Genomic DNA, 24,798 nt, shown 5'->3' on the forward strand with positions numbered 1-24,798 from the left:
AATGCCTCTGCAGTTTTATTTTTCTCTTTTGATTTGACACTTTTTTAATCTACTTACTTTAGTCATTTTTCTGTTTTTAAATGCTTTCATTTAGTTTGCTGCTTAACTGTTTTTGTTAATACCTCACCAAGAGATCCTTATTCATGACAGATTCTTGGCTTGGTGATTGTATTTAACATACAACAGTTTCATTTAGTCTTAGTTCAAATAAAATGGACATAGGATTGCATTCTAAGTTTGGTGTTGCTATGTGATGAGTGAATAATTTATACGCTTTTTTGCACTGTTTTTACATAGTTTTTAGTATGTTTTAGTTAATTTTTACTATGTTTTTATTAGTTTTTATGCAAAATTCATATTTCTGGACTTTACTATGAGTTTTTGTATTTTTCTGTGATTTTAGGTATTTTCTGGCTGAAATTGAGGGACCTAAGCAAAAATCTAATTCAGAGGCTGAAAAAGAACTGCAGATGTTGTTGGATTCTGACCTCCCTGCACTCGAAATGGATTTTCTAGAGCTACTAAAACCCAATTAGCACGCTCTTAATTGCGTTGGAAAGTAGACATCCTGGGCTTTCCAGCAATATATAATAGTATATACTTTGCCCGAGTTTTGATAACACAAACTGGCGTTTGAACGCCCACTTTCTACCCTATTCTGGCATTAAACGCCAGAACTGGCATAAAAGCTGGAGTTAAATGCCCAAACTGGCACCAAAGCTGGCGTTTAACTCCAAGAAGAGTCTCTACATGTGAAAGCTTCAATGCACAGCCCAAGCACACACCAAGTGGGCTCGGAAGTGGATTTCTGCACTATCTGCACTTAGTTACGTATTTTCTATAACCCTAGCTACTAGTTTAGTATAAAAACTACTTTTAGTGATTTATTTTTATCTTGGGATCAATGTAGATCCTTGATCAGTTTTATGCTATCATATATCATATTGTACACGTTTGGAGGCTGGCCATTCGGCCATGCCTGTACCTTCATTACTTATGTATTTTCAACGGTGGAGTTTCTACACCCCATAGATTAAGGTGTGGAGCTCTGCTGTTCCTCATGAATTAATGCAAAGTACTATTGTTTTTCTATTCAATTCAAGCTTATTCTTATTCTAAGATATTTATTCGCACCCAAGAACATGATGAATGTGATGATCAAGTGACACTCATCACCATTCTCACTTATGAACGCGTGCCTAACAAAAACTACCGTTCTACATGAAAACAAGCTTGAATGCATATCTCTTAGCCTCCTGATCGTGAGATCAGAGTCTTCGTGGTATAAGCTAGAATCAATTGGCAGCATTCTTGAGATCCGGAAAGTCTAAACCTTGTCTGTGGTATTCCGAGTAGGATCTGGGATGGGATGACTGTGACGAGCTTCAAACTCGCGAGTGTTGGGCATAGTGACAGACGCAAAAGGATCAATGGATCCTATTCCAACATGAGTGAGAACCGACAGATGATTAGCCGTGCGGTGACAACGCATTTGGACCATTTTCACTGAGAGGACGGACGGTAGCCATTGACAACGGTGATCCCCCAACATACAGCTTGCCATAGAAAGGAGTATGAATGATTGAATGAAGGCAGTAGGAAAGCAGAGATTCAGAAGGAGCAAAGCATCTCCATACGCTTATCTGAAATTCTCACCAATGAATTACATAAGTATCTCTATCTTATTTTATGTTCTATTTATCTTTTAATTATCAAAACCTCATAACCATTTGAATCTGCCTGACTGAGATTTACAAGATGACCATAGCTTGCTTCAAGCCGACAATCTCCGTGGGATCGACCCTTACTCACGTAAGGTTTATTACTTGGACGACCCAGTGCACTTGCTGGTTAGTTGTGCGGAGTTGTGAAAAAGAATTGAGATTATGATCGTGCGTACCAAGTTGTTGGCGTAGTTGAGATCACAATTTCGTGCACCAAGTTTTTGGCGCCGTTGCCGCGGATTGTTCGAGTTTGGACAACTGACGGTTCATCTTGTTACTCAGATTAGGTAATTTTATTTTAATTTTAAGCCTTTTGTTTTTATTCTTTTTATTTTCGAAAAAATTTTCAAAAAAAAATTTTATTTTGTTCTTCAAAATTTTTAAGAATAAATTCTAGAGTTTCATGATGATCTGTTGAAGTCTGGCTGGCTGTGAAGCCATGTCTAATTTTTTGGACCGAGGTTTCAACTTATCATCACAAGAGCTTGTTGATTTCTATCAATCTTGCTGTTGAATGTAATAATCTGCTAAAGCTTGGCTGGCCATTAGCCATGTCTAGTGTTTTGGACCGAAGCTTTCACTGAAAGCTTGGCTGGCTAGTAAGCCATGTCTAATTCCTGGATCGGAGCTTTAGACTAATATTGCATGATTCCTGGAATTCTTATTAAAAATTTTGAATTTCCTTATTTTCTTTTCCAAAATTTATTTTCGAAAAATCCAAAAAAAATTAATAAAATCATAAAACCAAAAATAATTTGATGTTTCTTATTTGAGTCTAGTGTCAATTTTTAAGTTTGGTATCAATTGCATCTTTTTAATTTCCTAAAAATTTTCGAAAATTCATGCATGTGTCCTTCATAATCTTCAAGTTGTTCTTGATGATTTTCTTTGTTTGATCTTTGCGTTTTCATGTTTTGTGTCTTTTCTTATTTTTCATATGCATTTTCAATTTGTTAGTGTCTAAACATTGAAAATTTCTAAGTTTGATGTCTTGCATGTGTGTCTTTTCTTAAAAAAAAATTCAAAAATAAGTTCTTGGTGTTCATCTTGACATTCAAAGTGTTCTTGGTGTTCATCTTGACATTCAAAGTGTTCTTGCATGCATCATGTGTTTTGATCTTAAATTTTCATGTTTTGCATCATTTTGTTGTTTTTCTCCCTCCTCATTAAAAATTCAAAAATAAAAAAAATATCTTTCCCTTATTCTTCTCATAAATTTCGAATATTTGAGTTGACTTTTTCAAAAATTTTTAAAAATCAAGTTATTTCTTATGAGTCAAGTCAAATTTTCAATTTAAAAATCCTATCTTTTCAAAACCTTTTCAAAAATCAAATCTTTTTCATTTTTCTTTCATTTTTTTTCGAAAATTTTAAAAATTGATTTTCAAAATCTTTTTCTTATTTTTTTTCATAATTTTTGAAAACTTTACTAATATTTAATGTGATTGATTCAAAAATCTCAAGTTGTTACTTGCCTATTAAGAAATATTCAATCTTTAAATTTTAAAATCATATCTTCTAGTTTCTTGTTAGTCAAGTAATCAACTTTAATTTCAAAATCAGATCTTTTTAATTTCTTTTTCAAATCTTTTTCAAAATGAATTTCAATCATATCTTCTTTCAAAACTTAATTTCAAAATCTTTTCTAACTTCTTATCTTTTCAAAATTGATTTTCAAAATCTTTTTCAATTAACTACCTGACTTTTTGGTTTGATTTTAAAAATTTTCTGTTTCAATCATATCTTTTTCAAAACTACCTAACTAATTCTCTCTCTCTAATTTTCGAAAATCCCCTATCCCTTTTTCAAAAATTCCTTTTAATTAACTAATTATTTTAAATTTTAATTTTATTCCTTTTCATATTTTCGAATACTAACCAATAATTAAAGTAAAAACAAAAATATTTTCCTTTTAATTTAATTTAAAATTCGAATTCTTCTCTCTCTCATCTCTTTCTATTTATTTATTTATTTACTAACACTTCTCTTCTTCTTAAAATTTGAACCCTCTCTCCCTCTCTGTGTTCGAATTTTCCTCTTCTCCTTCTTCTATTCTTCTCTTCTTCTACTCACATAAAGGAATCTCTATACTGTGACATAGAGGATTCCTCTTCTTTTTTATTCTCTTTTTTTTATATGAGCAGGAATAGGGATAAAGACATTCTTATTGAAGCTGATCCTGAACCTGAAAGGACTCTTAAGAGGAAACTAAGAGAAGCCAAAGCACAACCCTCTGGAGAGGACCTGACAAAAATTTTTGAAAAAGAAGGAGACATGGCCAAACCCAATAACAATGGTGGAGATACAAGGAAGATGCTTGGTGACTTTATTGCACCCTCTTCTGACTTCTGTGGAAGAAACATCTCAATTCCTGCAATTGGAGCAAACAACTTTGAGCTTAAGCCTCAATTAGTTTCTCTAATGCAGCAGAATTGCAAGTTTCATGGACTTCCCTTGGAAGATCCTCATCAGTTCTTAGCTGAATTTTTGTAAATCTGTGACACTATTAAGACCAATGGAGTTAATTCTGAGATCTACAGACTTAGGCTTTTCCCTTTTGCTGTAAGAGACAAAGCTAGAACATGGTTGGATTCACAACCTAAGGAAAGCCTGAACTCTTAGAAAAAGTTGGTCAGTGCTTTCCTAGCCAAATTCTTTCCACCTCAAAAGATGAGCAAGCTTAGAGTGGAAATCCAAACCTTCATACAGAAGGAAGGTGAGTCCCTCTATGAAGCTTGGGAAAGATATAAGCAATTGATCAAAAGGTGTCCTACTGACATGCTTCCAGAATGGAGCATCATATGTATATTCTATGATGGTCTGTCTGAGTTGTCAAAAATATCATTGGACCATTCTGCAGGAGGATCTCTTCATCTGAAAATCCCTGCAGAAGCTCAGGAACTCATTGAAATAGTTGCAAATAACCAGTTCATGTACACCTCTGAGAGGAGTCTTGTGAACAATGGGACGCCTCAGAAAAAGGGAGTTCTTGAAATTGATACTCTGAATACCATATTGGCTCAGAACAAAATATTGACTTAGCAAGTCAATATGATTTCAAAGAGTCTAAATGGATTGCAAGCTACATCCAACAGTACTAAAGAAGCATCTTCTGAAGAAGAAGCTTATGATCCTGAGAACCCTGCAATGGCAGAGGTGAATTACATGGGAGAACCCTATGGAAATACCTATAATCCTTCATGGAGAAATCATCCAAATTTCTCATGGAAAGACCAACAGAAGCTTCAATAAGGCTTCAACAATAATGGTAGAAGAAATAGGTTTAGCAATAGCAAGCCTTTTCCATCATCTTCTCAGCAACAGATAGAGGATTCTGAACAGAGCCATTCTGGCCTGGCAACCATAGTCTCTGATCTATCCAAGATCATACTAAGTTTTATGAATGAAACAAGATCCTCCATCAGAAATTTGGAGGCACAGGTGAGTCAGCTGAGTAAGAAGATTACTGAAACTCCTCCCAGTACTCTCCCAAGCAATACAAAAGAAAATCCCAAGAGAGAGTGCAAGGCCATAACCATGACCAATATGACCGAACTTGGAGAGAGTAAGGAGGACATGAGTCCCAGTGAGAAAAGCCTCATGGGACGTCCTCTGGACAGAAAGGAGTTTTCCTTTGAGGAACCAAAGGAATCTGAGGCTCATACAAAGACCATAGAGATTCCATTGAACTTTCTTCTGCCATTCATGAGCTCTGATGAATATTCTTCCTCTGAAGAGGATGAAGACATCACTGAAGAGCAAGTTGCTAAATATCTAGGAGCAATCATAAAGCTGAATGCCAATTTATTTGGTAATGAGACTCAGGAGGATGAACCCCCCTTGTTCACCAATGAACTGAATGCATTAATGAGGCAGACATTACCTCAGAAGAAACCGGATCCCGAAAAATTCTTCATACCTTGTACCATAGGCACCATGACCTTTGAGAAGGCTCTGTGTGACCTGGGGTCAGGGATAAACCTCATGCCACTCTCTGTAATGGAGAAACTGGGAATCTTTGAGGTACAAGCTGCAAGAATCTCACTAGAGATGGCAGACAAATCAATGAAATAGGCTTATGGACTAGTAGAGGACGTGCTAGTGAAGGTTGAAGGCCTCTACATCCCTGCTGATTTTATAATCCTAGACACTGAGAAGGATGAGGATGAATACATCATCCTTGGCAGACCCTTCCTAGCCACAGCAAAAGATGTGATTGATGTTGATAGAGGAAAGTTGATCCTTAAGTTGAATGAGGACTACCTTATATTCAAGACTCAAGGTTCTCCTTCTGTAACCATGGAGAGGAAGCATGAAAAGCTTCTCTCAATACAGAGTCTAACAAAACCCCCACATTCAAATTCTAAGTTTGGTGTTGGGAGGCCACAATCAAACTCTAAGTTTGGTGTTGAGAGGCCCCAACCCTGCTCTGATCATCTGTGAGGCTCCATGAGAGCTCACTGTCAAGCTATTGACATTAAAGAAGTGCTTATTGGGAGGCAACCCAATGTTATTTAATTATATCTATTTATTTTCCATTGTTATTTTATGTTTTCTGTAGGTTGATGATCATGTGAAGTCACAAAAATAACTGAAAAATCAAAAACAGAATGAAAAACAGCATTAAAAATAGCTCACCCTAGAGGAAGAGCTTACTGGCGTTTAAATGGCAGTAAGAGTAGCAGAATGGGCGTTAAACGCCCAGTCTGGCACCATTCTGGGTGTTTAACGCCAGAAACAGGCACCAGACTGGCATTTAACGCCAAGACAGGGCATCAAGTTGCGTTAAATGCCAAGAAAGGGAGAAAAGCAGGCGTTAAACGCCAGAAACAAGCATCAACCTGGCGTTTAACGCCAGAAGTGCACTCTAAGGGCGTTTTGCACGCCTAAATGGACCAGGGATGCTAAGTCCTTGACCCCTCAGGATCTGTGGGTCCCACAGGATCTCTACCTACCACACCTCTTCTTCTCTCTTCTTCACACCTTTTTATAACACTCTTCCCTAAATACCCTTCACCAATCACCTCCATATCTCTTCCCAAATACCCTTCACCAATCAACTCATTCACTTTTCCCCAGACCACCACCTACCTTCAAATTCAAAACTTTTTTTCCCTCCTCAAATACACGAACCTACCCTCCCCCCACTCCTATATATACCCCTCATCACTCCTTCAATTTCACACATCACAAACACCTTATACCCCCTTGGCCGAATTCACCCTCTCCCTCCATCTCCTCCATTTTCTTCTTCTCCCCCTTCATTCTTTCTTCTTTGCTTGAGGACGAGCAAACCTTTTAAGTTTGGTGTGGTAAAAGCATTGCTTTTTGTTTTTCCATAACCATTTATGGCACTTAAGGCCGAAGAAACCTCTAGAAAGAGGAAAGAGAAGGCAAAAGCTTCCACCTCTGAGTCATGGGAGATCGAGAGATTCATCTCAAAGGTCCATCAAGACCACTTCTATGAAGTTGTAGCTAAGAAGAAGGTGATCCCTGAGGTCCCTTTCAAGCTCAAAAAGAGTGAGTATCCGGAGATCCGACATGAGATTAGGAGAAGAGGATGGGAAGTTCTCTCCAATCCTATTCAACAAGTCGGAATCTTAATGGTTCAAGAATTCTATACAAACGCATGGATCACTAGGAACCATGATCAAAGTATGAACCCGAATCCAAAGAATTGGCTTACAATGGTTCGGGGGAAACACTTAGATTTCAGTCCGGAAAATGTAAGGTTGGCGTTCAACTTGTCAATGATGCAAGAAAACGCACGCCCCTACACTAGAGGGGTCAACTTTGATCAAAGGTTGGACCAAGTCTTCATGGACATATGTGTGGACGGAGCTCAATGAAAAAGAGACTCAAGAGACAACCCGGTTCAATTGAGAAGACCAGACCTTAAGCCTGTGGCTAGAGGATGGTTAGAGTTCATCCAACGCTCTATCATTCCTACTAGCAACCGATCCGAAGTAAATGTGGATCGGGCCATTATGATCCATAGTATCATGATTGGGGAGGGAGTGGAAGTTCATGATATTATACCTCAAGAACTCTACAAGGTGGCTGACAAGTCCTCCACTTTGGCAAGGTTAGCCTTTCCTCACCTCATTTGTCACCTCTGCAATTCGGCTGGGATTGTCATAGAGGGAGACATCCTCATTGAAGAGGACAAGCCCATCACTAAAAAGAGGATGGAGCAAACAAGAGAGCCCACTCATGGACCTCAACAAGAGCATGAGAAAATTTCTCATCATGAAATCCATGAGATGCCTCAAGGGATGCACTTTCCTCCACAAAACTATTGGGAGCAAATTAACACCTCCCTAGGAGAATTAAGTTCCAACATGGGACAACTAAGGGTGGAGCACCAAGAGCACTCCATCATTCTCCATGAGATTAGAGAAGATCAAAGAGCTATGAGGGAGGAGCAACAAAGGCAAGGAAGAGACATAGAGGAGCTCAAGAACACTATTGGTTCTTCAAGAGGAAGAAGACGCCACCCTCACTAAGGTGGACCCATTCCTTAATCTCCTTGTCTATTTTTTTCTGTTTTCGTTCTCTATGCTTTATGTTTGTTTATGTTTGTGCCCTTAATTACATGATCATTAGTGTCTAGTGTCTATGCCTTAAAGCTATGAATGTCCTATGAATCCATCACCTTTCTTAAATAAAAAATGTTTTTAATCACAAAAGAACAAGAAGTACATGATTTCAAATTCATCCTTGAAATTAGTTTAATTATTTTGATGTGGTGACAATACTTTTTGTTTTTTGAATAAATGCTTGAATAGTGCATATTTTTTAAATTTGTTGTTTATGAATGTTAAAATTGTTGGCTCTTGAAAGAATGATGAAAAAGGAGAAAATGTTATTTGATAATCTGAAAAATCATATAATTGATTCTTGAAGCAAAAAAAAAGTAGTGAAAAGCTTGCAAAAAAAAGAGAGAAAAAGAAAAAACAAGCAGAAAAAGTCAATAGCCCTTAAAACCAAAAGGCAAGGGTAAAATAAAAAGGATCCAAGGCTTTGAGCATTAATAGATAGGAGGGCCCAAAGGAATAAAATCCTGGCCTAAGCGGCTAAAAATCAAGTTGTCCCTAACCATGTGCTCGTGGCGTGAAGGTGTCAAGTGAAAAGCTTGAGACTGAGCGGTTAAAGTCGTGATCCAAAGCAAAAAGAGTGTGCTTAAGAACCCTGGACACCTCTAATTGGGGACTCTAGCAAAGCTGAGTCACAATCTGAAAAGGTTCACCCAGTTATGTGTCTATGGCATTTATGTATCCGGTGGTAATACTGGAAAACAAAGTGCTTAGGACCACGGCCATGACTCATAAAGTAGCTGTGTTCAAAAATCAACATACTGAACTAGGAGAATCAATAACACTATCTAAATTCTAAGTTCCTATAGATGCCAATCATTATGAACTTCAAAGGATAAAGTGAGATGCCAAAACTGTTCAGAGGCAAAAAGCTACTAGTCCCACTCATCTAATTGGAGCTAAGTTTTATTGATATTTTGGAATTTATAGTATATTCTCTTATTTTTATCCTATTTAATTTTCAGTTGCTTGGGGACAAGCAACAATTTAAGTTTGGTGTTGTGATGAGCGGATAATTTATACATAGTTTTTAGTATGTTTTAGTTAATTTTTACTATGTTTTTATGCAAAATTCACATTTCTGGACTTTACTATGAGTTTGTATGTTTTTTTGTGATTTCATGTATTTTCTAGTTGAAATTGAGGAACCTGAGCAAAAATCTTATTCAGAGGCTGAAAAAGGACTGCAGATGCTGTTGGATTCTGACCTCCCTGCACTCGAAATGGATTTTCTGAAGCTACAGAAACCCAATTAGCGCGCTCTCAATTGCGTTGAAAAGTAGACATCCTGGGATTTCTAGCAATATATAATAGTCCATACTTTGCCCGAGTTTTGATAACGCAAACTGCGTTTGAACGCCCACTTTCTACCCTATTCTGGCGTTAAACGCCAGAACTGGCATAAAAGCTAGAGTTAAATGCCCAAACTGGCACCAAAGCTGGCGTTTAACTCTAAGAAGAGTCTCTACACGTGAAAGCTTTAATGTGCAGCCCAAGCATACATCAAGTGGGCCCCAGAAGTGGATTTCTGCACTATCTGCACTTAGTTATTTATTTTTTGTAACCCTAGCTACTAGTTTAGTATAAAAACTACTTTTAGTGATTTATTTTTATCTTGGGATCAATTTAGATCTTTGATCAGTTTTATGCTATCATAGATCATATTGTACACATTTGGAGGCTGAACATTCGGCCATGCCTGGACCTTCATTACTTATGTATTTTCAACGGTGGAGTTTCTACACCCCATAGATTAAGGTGTGGAGCTCTGCTGTTCCTCATGAATTAATGCAAAGTACTATTATTTTTCTATTCAATTCAAGCTTATTCTTATTCTAAGATATTTATTCGCACCCAAAAACATGATGAATGTAATGATCAAGTGACACTCATCACCATTCTCACTTATGAACACGTGCCTGACAAAAACTTCCGTTCTACATGAAAACAAGCTTGAATGCATATCTCTTAGCCTCCTGATTGTGAGATCAGAGTCTTCGTGGTATAAGCTAGAATCAATTGGCAGCATTTTTGAGATCCGGAAAGTCTAAACCTTGTCTGTGGTATTCCGAGTAGGATCTGGGATGGGATGACTGTGACGAGCTTCAAACTTGCGAGTGTTGGGCGTAGTGACAGACGCAAAAGGATCAATGGATCCTATTCCAACATGAGTGAGAACCGACAGATGATTAGCCGTGCGGTGACAGCGCATTTGGACCATTTTCACTGAGAGGACGGACGGTAGCCATTGACAACGGTGATCCCCCAACATACAGCTTGCCATAGAAAGGAGTATGAATGATTGAATGAAGGCAGTAGGAAAGTAGAGATTCAGAAGGAGCAAAACATCTCCATATGCTTATCTGAAATTCTCACCAATGAATTACATAAGTATCTCTATCTTCTTTTATGTTCTATTTATCTTTTAATTATCAAAACCTCATAACCATTTGAATCTGTCTGACTGAGATTTACAAGATGACCATAGCTTGCTTCAAGCCGACAATCTCCGTGGGATCGACCCTTACTCACGTAAGGTTTATTATTTGGACGACCTAGTGCACTTGCTGGTTAGTTATGCAGAGTTGTGAAAAAGAATTGAGATTATGATCGTGCGTACCAAGTTGTTGGCGCAGTTGAGATCACAATTTCGTGCACCACTATGCAACAAAAATTTGCTTCCAATCCTTACCGATACTTGCATCAATTTCAAGTGAAAGTGTCACACTAAGTTTGGTGTGCCACTATCTTTTATGCAATGTATTGTGCACACTCTCTTATGTTTGCAATCACAATGTCTCTGTCTCCTGTGCCTTGATTGTTATCTTTAATTTTGCTTGCTTAAAACATATGTACCACTAACATTTCATTGTGTAAGACATTCATGATCAATCTTAGCCCCATAGTCATTGTTCTAATTGTTGCTTGAGGATGAGCAAGCATTTTGAGTATTGGTATGGGAAGAAGGAAGAATAGAAGGAAAAGGACAATAGTAAAGAAGATGAATTACAAGGTTGTAAAGTTCCTTTTCCTCTCCTTTGTTTCCAGCACTTTAAATTGCATGATTGTCTTTATCCTCTCTGTATGCATGTGTGATATGAATAAGCGTAGCCTGAATTTTGATTTGCAACATGTTGCTGTGACATTATGACTACCAACTTGAGTTTTGTGAATTCAAAAGCAGTAAAGTATCATGATCATAAACAAACAAGGAATTAAAGAAGAATTTAGCATGTACATACAAGTATTGGAAAGCTAGTATGATTGATTGTTGATCAATTGCATTAGATTTTATTTAATTGAAGTTTTCATCTAATACATTTTGTGAAATCTTTTAAAATCATGAAAACATTGAAGAAGCAAATGCAGTTAAGGCAAGAAAAGCAAAAGGGAAAGAATGAAAAAGCTGAAGGCTCTGAGTACCAATGACAATTCAATTGTTAAGTACTTGTGGTGTTTATGTATCAAGCAAAAAGCTTGAATACAAAACACTTAGAGTCAAGGTTAGGCTCAAAGTGCAAAAAGCACTCCCTCAAAGCTTAAGGCTCTGAGCATCAATGATTAGAGAGTCAAGAAAAGAAACAAATGAGTTTAATGAAGTCCTCTAATTAAATGCTTGTGGTGCTTATGTATCAAGTAGTAATACTTGAAAACAAAGCATTTAGAGTCGTAGTTTTGTTATTAACTCATGGGGTAAAACACCCGAAAGGAGAAGCTAATAAGAAAAATCAAAAGCTTGTTTCAAGGGAGAATTATAAGAAAAAGATTTCATAAATTGAGTTAGATAGAAGCATCAATCATTTACATTTCTTTTGTGATTGTAACATGCATAGAAAACTAGCCTACCATGAACATTAAACTTGCTATTCTTCTTACCTTGGATTGTCAATCTTTATTGCATGATTCTTTTCTTGCTTGGGGACAAGCAAGGTTTAAGTTTAGTGTTGTGATGACATGTCATTATGTCATATTTTTCTATGCTTTTTCATACAAGAAATTGATGATTTGTGCTTAAATATTGAATGCTTTTATGCTTAAATGGTATATTTCCTTGATCTTTTGATTTGATAAACTTTGTAGGAAATAAGAAGAAAAAGAAGCAAAAAGCACAAAATAAGCTAAAAAGGAGAAAAAAAAAATTTTGGGCACACTTTGAAGTTAAGCATGTTTTGGAACCTTAGGCCACGCTTTTAAAAGCATGGCCCATGACCATGAAGCCGTGGCCTTATTATCATGAATTATCATATGCATGCATGCATTTAATTATTATGCCAATGGAGAAAGAATTGCCAATGAGTAATAGCTCAAATGGCATAGTCTCCTCATACTCAATTAAGAGATTGCGGGTTCGAGTCTCATATCTTTGATAAAAAAAAATGGAAAAGGAATTAAATGAATGCATGCTACCTTGGCTTATTCACATTAGTATTATTAATGCCATATTCATTAAATGAAAGTATTAGGATTATTAATTAATAAAGCCATGGAAGCATGAAACATTCATTGTTAATTGGAAAAAGAACAAATCAAGCTTTAATGCTAATGCATGGGCATTATTAAAGTAAATGAATGTATGCATGAAATGTTAATTATGCCAATGAAATAAATGAATGAAGGCTACCGTTCATTTAAGGAAGGAAGCATGCATGTAGTATTATTAATACCATCATTGGCATGAAGGCTTAAAGCAAGGGCACTACGTGAATAATTTTAACTGAGCGCTCATCCAAGGAAGCCAAGAAAACATGTAGCGCTCAGTTATTTATTCTACTTTTATTGTGCCTCCCCAAGGAAAAAAAACAATGCGCAAAACCAAGGAGTGCATCCACCAGGGCTCGAACCAAGCACTCAGGGAGCCAAAGGAAGCGCTACATCACCCAAGGAAGCAAAGGCAAGGGCGCTCAGTTATCTTACTTGGCACCGAATTGCATCCACCAGGACTCGAAGAGGGAGCCTTTCCCTCAAGCATGTAACGCTGCGTTTCCTAAGTTCACTGAGCGCTACTTGTAAAGAGAAATTGGCCAAAATGGTGGAGCAATGGTTCGAAGGGGAGTCCCATGCAAGCAAAAGGGGCGCTCAGTTAACTTTGTTAACTTAGCACTATGAAGGCACGCACAAGGAGCTTGGACGCAACAAATTTTTGAAGGCCAAAAGCAAAGAGGGCGCTCAGTTGGATTAGTTAACTGAACGCTCCCCTGGAGGTGCCTTGGTCCATTTTCCAATTTCAATCAAAAGTCAACCAAATCCACTCCTCTTCAAATCCAAAGCAAGCAAAGCCCATTAACTCAAAGGCACAAGGATCAATTAGATTAGGAATTTCATTTCTATTGTAATTTGTTTTCAATTTCAATTTAGAATTTTGTAAAAAGCCTATATAAGGCATCATTTTCATTTTTTGTAAGGAGGCTGGCTCTAATAGAGAGCAGTAGTAGAGAACTCTCTTTTAATTTTCCTTTTTGAATTTGAGAATTGAGATTGGATCTGAGTTCTTCTTTTTGCATTTTCATTCTCTTCTGCAACTTCTGCTATCCGTTCTTGAAATTTGAATTGAGATTGAAGAGCTTCATTGATTCTAAGCTTGAGAATCATCTTTTACCTCTCTTCTCAATTGTTCTAGGAATTGGATTTGAGTTTAGTTTTCTGTTTTTATTTTCCTTGTTTCAGCAACTTCTACTTTCTGTTTTGAGTTTTGGATTCAGATTGAAGAATTCTTTGGAGTTCTTCCTCTTGGAGTTCTATTGTTTTTCTGCTTTCTGAATTTAAGAATTAAAGATCAGATCTCAATTGTTTCTTTAAGTTTAAATCCGAAGCAAGTTTTCATTTCTGTTTTAGTTCTTTTGCAATTTATCATTTCTGTTTAAGATCTTCTGCAATTCTCTTCTACAAATTCACTTTCTGAAGTTTTCCATTTGAGCTTGCTGTGATCTTGATTTATTTTCCTGCAATTTACAATTCTTGCAATTGTTCTAAGTCTTGATTTACTGCTTTCTTTAATTTTCCAGCACCCAGCACCCTTTACATTTCATGCAATTTATTTTTCTTGCAATTTAAGTTTCAGCTATTTTACTTTCTTGCACTTTAAGTTTCTGCAATTTTACTTTCTGCACTTTAGATTCCTTGTCATTTACATTCTGTTGCTTCAATTTTCACTCAAATTATCAATGTTAGCTTGACTAAACTAATCACCCACTAAAGTTGCTTGATCCATCAATCCCTGTGGGATCGACCTCACTCTAAGTGAGTTTTACTACTTGATGCGACCCGGTACACTTGTCGGTGAGTTTAGGTGTTGGAATTCGATTCCAACCCATCAACTTCCACTCTAAGCTTGCTCAACTTTTGAGGTGGAAAGAATTTGGCCAAGAAAGTATTGACCAACTTTTTCCAAGAGTTCAGGCTTTCTTTAGGTTGTGAGTCCAACCATATCCTAGCTCTGTCTCTTACAGCAAAAGGGAAAAGCATAAGTCTGTAGACCTCAGGATTAACCCCATTGGTCTTAACAGTGTCACAGATTTGTAACAATTCAGCTAAAAACTGATGAGGATCTTCCTATGAAAGTCCATGAAACTTGCAATTCTGCTGCATTAGATAAACTAATTGAGACTTAAACTCAAAGTTGTTTGCTCTAATTGCAGGAATTGAGATGCTTCTTCCATAGAAGTCAGAAGTTGGTGTAGTAAAGTCACTAAGCACCTTCCTTGCATCTCCACCATTATTGTTGGGTTCGGCCATGTCTTCTTCTTTTTCGAAAATTTCTGTCAGGTCCTCTCCAAAGTGTTGTGCTTTAGCTTCTCTTAGCTTTCTCTTCAGAGTCTTTTCAGGTTCAGGATCAGTTTCAACAAGAATGTCTTTATCCCTATTTCTGCTCATATGAAAAAGAAGAGAATAGAAAAGAAGAGGAATCCTCTATGTCACAGTATAGAGATTCCTTTATGTGAGTAGAAGAATAGAAGAATGAGGTAAAGATAGAATGAGAAGAATTCGAACACAAAGAGAGGGAGAGGGTTTGAATATTAGTTTAAAAAAAAGAAAAAATATTTTAGTTTTTATTTTAATTATTAGTTAGAATTCGAAATTATTAAAAGAAATAAAATTAATTTGAAAACTAAATAAATTAATTAATAAAAAGGATTTTTGAAAAAGTTGTTAGTTGGTTTTCGAAAATTAGAGAGAGAGAAGTAGTTAGGTGGTTTTAAAAAAGATAAGAAATAGTAAACTTTTAAAATCAAACAAAAAAATCAAGTGGTTAATTGAAAAAGATTTGAAAATCAATTTTGAAAAGATAAGAAGTTAGAAAAGGATTTTGAAATTAAATTTTGAAAAAGATATGATTGAAAATTATTTTGAAAAAGATTTGAAAAGGAAATTAAAAAGATTTGATTTTTGAAATTAAAGTTGATTACTTGACTAACAAGAAACTAAAAGATATGATTCTAGAATTTAAAGATTGAACCTTTCTTAATAGGCAAGTAACAACTTTAAAATTTTTGAATCAAAATATTAAATGTTAGCAATAATTTCGAAAATATGAAATAAAAATAAGAAAAAGATTTTGAAAATCAATTTTAGAGAATTTTCGAAAACATGAAAGAAAAATGAAAAAGATTTTATTTTGAAAAAGATTTGAAAAGATTGAATTTTTATTTTGAAATTTTGACTTGACTAACAAGAAACAACTAAAATTTAAAACTTTTGACTAAATCAACCCAAAATTTCAGAATTTATGAGTAAAATAAGAGAAATATATTATTTTTTATTTTTGAATTTTTAATAACGAGAGAGAAAAAAAATAAAATGACACATGACATAAAAATTTAAGATCAAAACAAATAATGCATGCAAGAACACTTTGAATGTCAAGATGATCACTAAGAACACTTTGAAGATCATGATGAACATCAAGAATATATTTTTGAAAATTTTTAAGAAAAGAAAAACATGTAAGACACCAAACTTAAAAATTTTTAAACTTTAGACACTAATACTTCAAAAATGCATATGAAAAACAAGAAAATATACAAAACAAGAAAATGTAAAGATCAAACAAAGAAAATCATCAAGAACAACTTGAAGATCAAAGAAGGACACATGCATGAATTTTCGAAAATTTTAAGAAAATTAAAAGAATGCAATTGACACCAAACTTAAAATTTGACACTAGACTCAAACAAGAAACGCAAAATTTTTGGTTTTTATGGTTTTATTAAATTTTTTTTGTAATTTTCGAAAATTATTTTGGAAAAAAGAAAATAAAGAAATACAAAATTTTTAATAAGAATTCCAGGATTCAGGCAATGTTAGTCTAAAGCTTCGGTCCAAAAGAATTATACATGGCCAAATGGCCAATCAAGCTTCAGCATACAAATACAGACATGTCCTTTCTACAATGAAAAGTAGAAACCTTGGTCCAAAAGATTAGACATGGCTTAACAGCCAGCCAAGCTTCAACATATCTCAAGAAGCTCTAGAATTCATTCTTAAAAATTCTGAAGAACACTTTTTTTTATTTGAATTTTTCGAAAACTAATTTTTTTTTGTATTTTTTTCGAAAATAAAAAATAAAAAATAAAAAAAAAACTTAAACATAAAATAAAATTACCTAATCTAAGCAACAAGATGAACCGTCAGTTGCCCAAACTCGAACAATTTCCGGCAACGGTGCCAAAAACTTGGTGCACGAAATTGTGATTCACACTTTTTACAACTCCGCACAACTAACCAGCAAGTGCACTGGGTCGTCCAAGTAATAAACCTTACGTGAGTAAGGGTCGATCCCACGGAGATTGTCGGCTTGAAGCAAGCTATGGTCATCTTGTAAATCTCAGTCAGGCGGATTCAAATGGTTATGAGGTTTTGATAATTAAAATATAAATAAAACATAAAATAAGATAGAGGTACTTATGTAATTCATTGGTGGGAATTTCAGATAAGCGTTTGGAGATGCTTTGTTGCTTCTGAACCTCTGCTTTCCTATTGCCTTCTTCCAATAATGCGTGCTCCCTTCCATGGCAAGCTGTATGATCTTCTCGGATGAAAAATACCAGGTACGATCTCTGCACGTCTAATCAACTGTTGGATTTCTCGTCTCGGATGAAAAATACCATGTACAGCTACCGCACGGCTAATCATCTGTCGGTTCCCACTAGTGTCGGAATAGGACCCTGTAGAACCTATGCACAATTACTCAAGAGGGGGGTGAATTGAGTATTGCAACAACAATGAATCTTTTTGCGAAAGTTAAAGACAATACACAAAAGTGTTATTGTACTAGTATTTTTCCAAGAGCTTAACTCAATTGCTAAGCATTTATAAGGAGCTTTTACTTTCCAATAGACACCAACTCAAATAAATTGATCAAGCTTTTCACCAATCGGACTTAAGCTATTCCTTAAGTACTTACGAAGCTACTTTTCGATCACAATTTATTTGCTCAAAGGTAAAAGACAATAATATTGAAGAGATGAGTTTGGAGAGATGCAAACGCTATTTAGAGTGGTTCGGCACAATCCTTGTCCTACGTCCACTTTCTTTCTCAATCGCTATTGAGAAGTTCCACTATTGCCAAGCTTCAAGGTGCTCGCGCAAAACCTTTTACAATCCGAGTCCTTAGTTTCTAACACCTCACGGTATATGATCACCACTCGTATACTAACCCACTCCACTTAAAGATACCTTCTCTAAGATTTGCCTTGAGTACTTAGTATACTTCTTTGGTATCCTCACCGACTATAGTGTTTATAACTCTTGACTCAACCTTGGAGATCACACTCCAATTTACAAAGTGTACAAGAAAACAATTCTCAAAGAATTGTTGAGATGAAATGAGTACTCTCTAGAAGAGTGTATGATTACAAGTTTAGCACTATTGAACCAATTGATATTGCTCTCTCAAATTGTGTATTATAACACCTTAAAAATGTGTAGAATGAAAGAATATGAACAAGATAGTTTGCAAATACTCACGTATTTGAAATAAGGCTTCAATCCATCTATTTATAGACTCCCCAAACCTTAGAAACGTTGGGGAGTTAATGGGATGGAACCTTTTTGTCAAAACTAGCCGTTTTTTATGTTTTTGAATCATTTGCATCGATGCATAACACTTTGCATCGATGCAAATGTGTCTTTGAAGCTGAAATTTGAATTTTCAGCTAGGTTGCATCGATGCAAACATCTTTGCATCGATGCAACAAGTCGTCGCATGCTTTGCATCGATGCAAGATGAGTGTGCATCGATGCAAACCTTAAAGAATGGCTTAAAATCACTTCAAAATACTTAGGATTGATCTCAAACTTGTTGGAGTCAATTCCTATGCTTTTGTACCTTTGAAAACAAGTTTTTAAACCATTTGGCTAGCATCGAATTGCAAGATGTGCATCAAAACATTTTGTGAGTGTGTGTTGAGAGATTTAGCAATTGGTTCTTAACAAGAAGTTACCTAAGTCCTAAGACACTATACTTGTCTTCAAATGTTGTGGACTTGAGTTTCTTGTTGTTGTTGTGTTGCTTTCAACTCTTCATTCCTCAACGTTGAATGTTGGTTGATCTTTTAACATGCTTGTTCATTCAAGTTGTTTGTTGGTTTGTCTTTCATGTCGTTTGTTGGTTTGTCATTCATCAAAACCTACGAATACAAACTTCGCATACAAGTAACATGATTTACAATTTCCCCCTTTTTGATAATGACAAACCAATTTTGAGGATATGCATTTATAAATGATTTTGAAAGCAACAATAATGCACTTAGTTTTATAGAAAGCTTTGGAGAAGACTTCACAAAAAAAATTTTGCAGGAGTTCCCCCTAAATATGTGCATTTGTTCCCTTAAAGGGCGTTTATCAAAGAAAACGATTTAGATATCAAAAAGTTTTTGCTTAGCGGAAGTCTTTTTGAAATCATTGTTTCGCAAACTTATTTCTTCTTTTCAAATCCTCAAATTTCTTCTTTTTCAAAAGTTCAAAACTTCAAATATCCTCAAACTTTTCTTCCCCCTTTTGACATTATCAAAAAGAAAGGAGTTTGAAATGTGTCATAGAAGCATGCATAAAACAATGAATTTGATTTCCTCCTTTTTATATATAACAAGCATGCATAATTCCCCCTAAAGAAGTGAAATATATCAAGGCATGCACATTAACTTAAAATAGGGGTACCAAGCCTATTTTGAGTTATTCACCAAATAAGCATACAAGCATTAATCATTAAACAAAATTATGAAGGAAATATCAAAGTATTTAAACCATAATAGAAATCCTTAGCTTACTAGGAGTTAGTTTAACAATTCATATAATCAAATAAACATAAAGCAATAAAAAGTGACTTGATGAAGAGGAGACAATCAATCTTGGTCTTCATCATCATCATTATCCTCTTCATACGGTAGGTGGATGCCGAAATGCTCATATAAGTCATCAATACGACGATCCAAGCGACCCGTGCGATGATCTACACGAGACACACGACGATTAAGTGCTTCAAGTTGCCTACCATGCTCTACTTCAATCCTTTGGATGTTTTGGTTGATGGATTGTAATTCTCTCATTACATCAACCAAGGAGGGTGGTTCTTGAGCTTGAGGTGCTTGTGGAGGAGCTTGCTCTTGAGGACCTTGTTCATCAACATTTCTTCTTTCCATTTTGTTGAGAATATGAGTGTTGATACAAGATTGAGGTGGTACTTCCTTGGCAATCTCATTTGATATATCAATACCAACATAATCAAAGACTTTAGACCCTAGGCAAAGGAATCCTAATCCACCATTCCTATCCTTCATCTTGAGCCTAATCATATGTTGTACTATAAAGTATGGCCAATTAATCTTAATCCCATTCATCATAGCCCACATGACAATCAAATCTTCATCATTTACATTCGCATGCCCGGATATTCTAGGTTGCAATACATAGGTGACTAGATATAACAAAGTTCTATGTTCCGCACTCATTGAATTGCAACTAATTTTGGAGTGAGCTCCTTGTACAAGGTTGAACAAATGCATGGCATTGTCCTTTGAATAACCCCATTCATCAATTGGGGTTTTACCACCTTGAAACAAGTCACCTTGATTTGGCAACTCCCAAATGGTGGCTAACTCATCACCATCTAGCCTATAATCCTTTCTTCCTATCTTGAAGAATAATGTGAAATTTGATTCATCTTCCTCATTAATCTCAAGCATGAGTGTACTATAGGCTATGGCAACTAAATCCGGATAATATTTACTCTTAATTTGAACAAAATCCATGAGGCCTTGATGAACTAGAATAGCCTTAAGAGTATCAAACTTATGAATGACAAGAAGGGTTGGATCCAAATACCTCGGAGGAATTTCCTTTCTTCCGGCGAGCCTTGCCTCATAGAATTGAAGATCTTCATTAGAAGCAAAGTACCTTGCCAAAGGATGATCATTTGGAGGTGGAACCACACTTGAAGAGCCTTTTGACTTCTTGATGGTTCTCTTGATTCTAGGCATTGTGGATGATTTTGTTTTATGGGTTTTGTAGAGGAGAATGTGGGGACTTCAAATATGTAATTTGTTTGTAGTGGGTATCTAAGTTTTGTGAGTTGTATGAAGCTATATGTGAGCTTGTTTTGGAGGTTATGGAGGTTTGAATGTGGGGATATGAGTTGTGAGGTTGAAGATGATGAAAAAGTGGGGTTTTGTTGCTCAAAAATGCCAAATTCACGTGTTTTTGTGCAATTTGGTCGTGTTTGCATCAATGCAATAGGCTTTGCATCAATGCACATAGCACGTTGTGTGCTTTGCATCGATGCAAAGCTTGGTTGCATCGATGCAACATGCATCATTTTGCCCAAAATCACCAGATTTTCATCCTTTGGTGGTTCTTTCTTCAATCCTTTGAGTTCCATCATGTATATACTCACTTAAACTATTATAAACTTCAATTTGTTGATCTTCCATTGTTTATAATCTTCAAATTCTTCAATCTACCTCAAGATTAATCACTCATTCATCAACTCATAAACCTACAAAACAATGGCTAATTGGATATCTCCAATGCTTAAGTTAGTAAGAGATACAAAAATAGCAATATAAATACAATGAATTCAAACAAATCATATTAGATTAGAATCCAAGATACCAAGTTCATTTCGGATGTTAAAAAAACTTTCTTTACATAAAGGTTTAGTGAAGATGTCCGCTAGTTGTTTACTAGTTTCGACAAATTCAATAACCACATCACCCTTTTCAACATGGTCTCTTATGAAGTGATGTCTAATCTCAATATGCTTGGTTCTTGAATGTTGAACCGGATTCTTGGTTAAATTTATTGCACTAGTATTATCACATTTGATAGGAATGTGATCAAGCATGAGTCCACAGTCCACAAGTTGTTGTTTCATCCATAAAATTTGGGCGCAACAACTACCGGCGGCTACATACGCGGCTTCGGCGGTAGACAAGGCTACACTTACTTGTTTCTTACTATGCCATGAAACAAGAGAGTTTCCTAGCAAGTGACAAGTGCCGCTAGTGCTTTTCCTATCCAATTTGCAACCGGCAAAATCGGAATCGGAATAACCAATCAAATCACAAGTGGATCCTTTCGGATACCACAATCCAACATTTAATGTTCCTATGAGATACTTCATAATCCTTTTCACCGCACTTAAGTGAGATTCCTTAGGATTAGCTTGGTATCTCGCACACATGCATACACTAAACATGATATCTGGCCTACTTGCCGTTAGATAAAGTAATGATCCTATCATGCCTCTATACTTCTTTACATCTATGTTTTTACCTTGTTCATCTTTGTCAAGGTAGCAAGTAGTGCTCATTGGTGTGTCCATTGCCTTAGCATTGTCCATTCCAAATCTTTTGAGCAATTCCTTGCAATATTTGGTTTGGCTAACGAAAGTTCCTTCTTTTCCTTGTTTGATTTGAAGACCAAGGAAGAAGTTGAGTTCGCCCATCATGGACATTTCAAATTCACTTTGCATGAGGTTTGAGAAAAACTTGCAAAGTGATTCGTTAGTTGAACCAAATATTATGTCATCGACGTAAACTTGTACCAAAAGGATATTTTTGTTTTCAATCATGATAAATAAAGTTGTATCAACCTTCCCTCTTCTAAAACCTTTTTCTATTAAAAACTTGCTCAAACGTTCATACCAAGCTCTTGGAGCTTGTTTAAGACCATAAAGAGCTTTCTTGAGTTTAAAAACATGATTAGGATTTTCATAATCCTCAAAACCGGGAGGTTGTTCAACATATACTTCTTCTTGAATGAAACCATTAAGAAAGGCACTCTTAACATCCATTTGATAAAGTTTGAAGTTATAAGAGGATGCAAAAGCAAGTAACATCCTAATAGCTTCTAATCTAGCTACGGGAGCATAAGTTTCGTCATAATCAATGCCTTCCTCTTGATTATAACCTTTAGCTACCAATCTAGCTTTGTTTCTAACAATTGTACCATTTCCATCGAGTTTATTTCTAAAAACCCATTTTGTTCCTACAATTGTTTGATTACTTGGTTTAGGCACCAATTCCCAAACGTCATTTCGTTTGAATTGGTTAAGCTCCTCTTGCATTGCCATAGCCCAATGTTCATCATCAATTGCGGACTCAATGGTAGATGGTTCAATTTGAGAAACAAAAGCACTATATGCAAATAAATTTCTAAAAGTGGATCGAGTTGTTACCCCTTTCGAAACATCACCAATGACGTTGTCTAGAGGATGATCCTTTGAAGTACGCCAGTCCTTTGGAAGTGCATTTATTTGTGCTTGTGATGGTTCAATTTCTTCAACTTGAACACTATCCTTTGTTGAGCTTGTAGAGGCTTCATTTAAATCTTTTTCTTTGTCTTCACCATTCAAATTTAGTGAATCAAAGTTTTCTACATTTTCATCAAAATCTTTTCTAGCACAACAACGGTTAGTTTCATCAAAAGCGACATGAATACTTTCTTCCATAGTCATGATGCGTTTATTATATACTCTAAAAGCTTTGCTAGTTAAAGAGTAGCCTAAGAAGATTTCTTCATCAGCCTTAGCATCAAATTTGCCTAAGTTATCTTTTCCATTATTTAGAATAAAGCATTTACAGCCAAAGACGTGAAGGTGGGAAATATTTGGCTTTCTTCCTTTGTACAATTCGTACGGTGTTTTCTTAAGAATAAGTCGAATGATAATCCTATTCATAACATAACACGCGGTACTAACCGCATCCGCCCAAAAGTACTTAGGAATATTGGCCTCATTGAGCATAGTTCTCGCCATTTCTTCTAAATGACGATTTTTCCTTTCAACCACACCATTTTGTTGTGGTGTTCTAGGAGAGGAAAAATTATGCTCAATGCCATTTTCTTCACAAAAAGTTTCAAAAAGATTGTTTTCAAATTCTCCACCATGATCACTTCTAATAGATGATATATGCAAATTCTTTTCATTTTGAATAACTTTGGCTAATCTTTTGAATGCTCGAAATGCATCACTCTTGTTTGCTAGGAACAAGGTCCATGTAAATCGAGAGTAATCATCAACAATAACTAAAGCATAGTAATTGCCACCAAAGCTCATAGTCCTAGAAGGACCAAATAAATCCATGTGCAAAAGTTGCAATGGCCTTGTTGTTGAAACAATGTTTTTGGATTTAAAAGAGGCCTTTACTTGTTTTCCCTTTTGACATGCGTCGCAAAGGACGTCTTTTTCAAAACGTAGCTTTGGTAAGCCAATTACTAACTCTTTAGAGACCAACTTGCTAAGATGGTCCATGTTAGCATGAGCTACTCTACGATGCCATAACCAAGTTTCATCATTTTTACTAACAAGGCATTTCACATCATTTGAGGAAACTTCATCTAGATTAATCATGTATACATTGTCAACACGGTGCCCAATTAGCACAATTTCATTAGTGTCTTGCCTTTTTATCAAACAACATTTTGAATCAAAGGTGACTAAGTTTCCTTTGTCACAAAGTTGGCTAACACTAATGAGATTATGTTTGAGACCTTTGACAAGTATAACATTATCTATGGAGGTAGAAGCATTTTTACCAACTTTTCCAACGCCGATTACTTTGCCGGTGTTGTTGTCTCCATAGATCACGTTTCCTCCGTTTGTAGGCTCTATTGCGGTGAACTTTGATTCATCGCCGGTCATGTGTTTGGAGCATCCACTATCAACATACCAATTTGTATCCTTAGCTCCAACACGTACCTACAAAACAATTAAAATTGGGATTTAGGTACCCAAGTGAATTTGGGTCCTTGATGGTTAGTATGAGCATAATGCCCATAAGGTGCCCATCTCGTATCTTGACTACGAAAGTTTATATGTTTAATTCTAGTAAAGCATACGGGTGCTATATGACCTACTTTATTACAATAATGACATATGACATTTGGATTATGCATCCTATGCATGTTTCTAAATGGTTGCCTAGGTTGTTTCCTAAATGCAACATCTTTTGATCTATATGCATTGTGATTATAATTTCTAAACG

The 24,798-nt window shown here is 35.8% G+C and overlaps 1 non-coding gene across 1 annotated transcript; it reads right to left on the reverse strand.

Annotated features, from left to right (window-relative positions):
- Positions 1 to 4,400: 4,400 nt before the first annotated feature.
- Positions 4,401 to 4,508, reverse strand: LOC148567800 (small nucleolar RNA R71). The gene has a single exon (XR_015881597.1). It is a non-coding gene; the product is annotated as a small nucleolar RNA R71 (small nucleolar RNA).
- Between the last annotated feature and the right edge of the window lie 20,290 nt (positions 4,509 to 24,798).

This window comes from Arachis ipaensis, chromosome B4 (assembly GCF_059453495.1).
Source record: "Arachis ipaensis isolate K30076 ecotype BB chromosome B4, ASM5945349v1, whole genome shotgun sequence".
Classification (NCBI taxonomy): domain Eukaryota; kingdom Viridiplantae; phylum Streptophyta; class Magnoliopsida; order Fabales; family Fabaceae; genus Arachis; species Arachis ipaensis.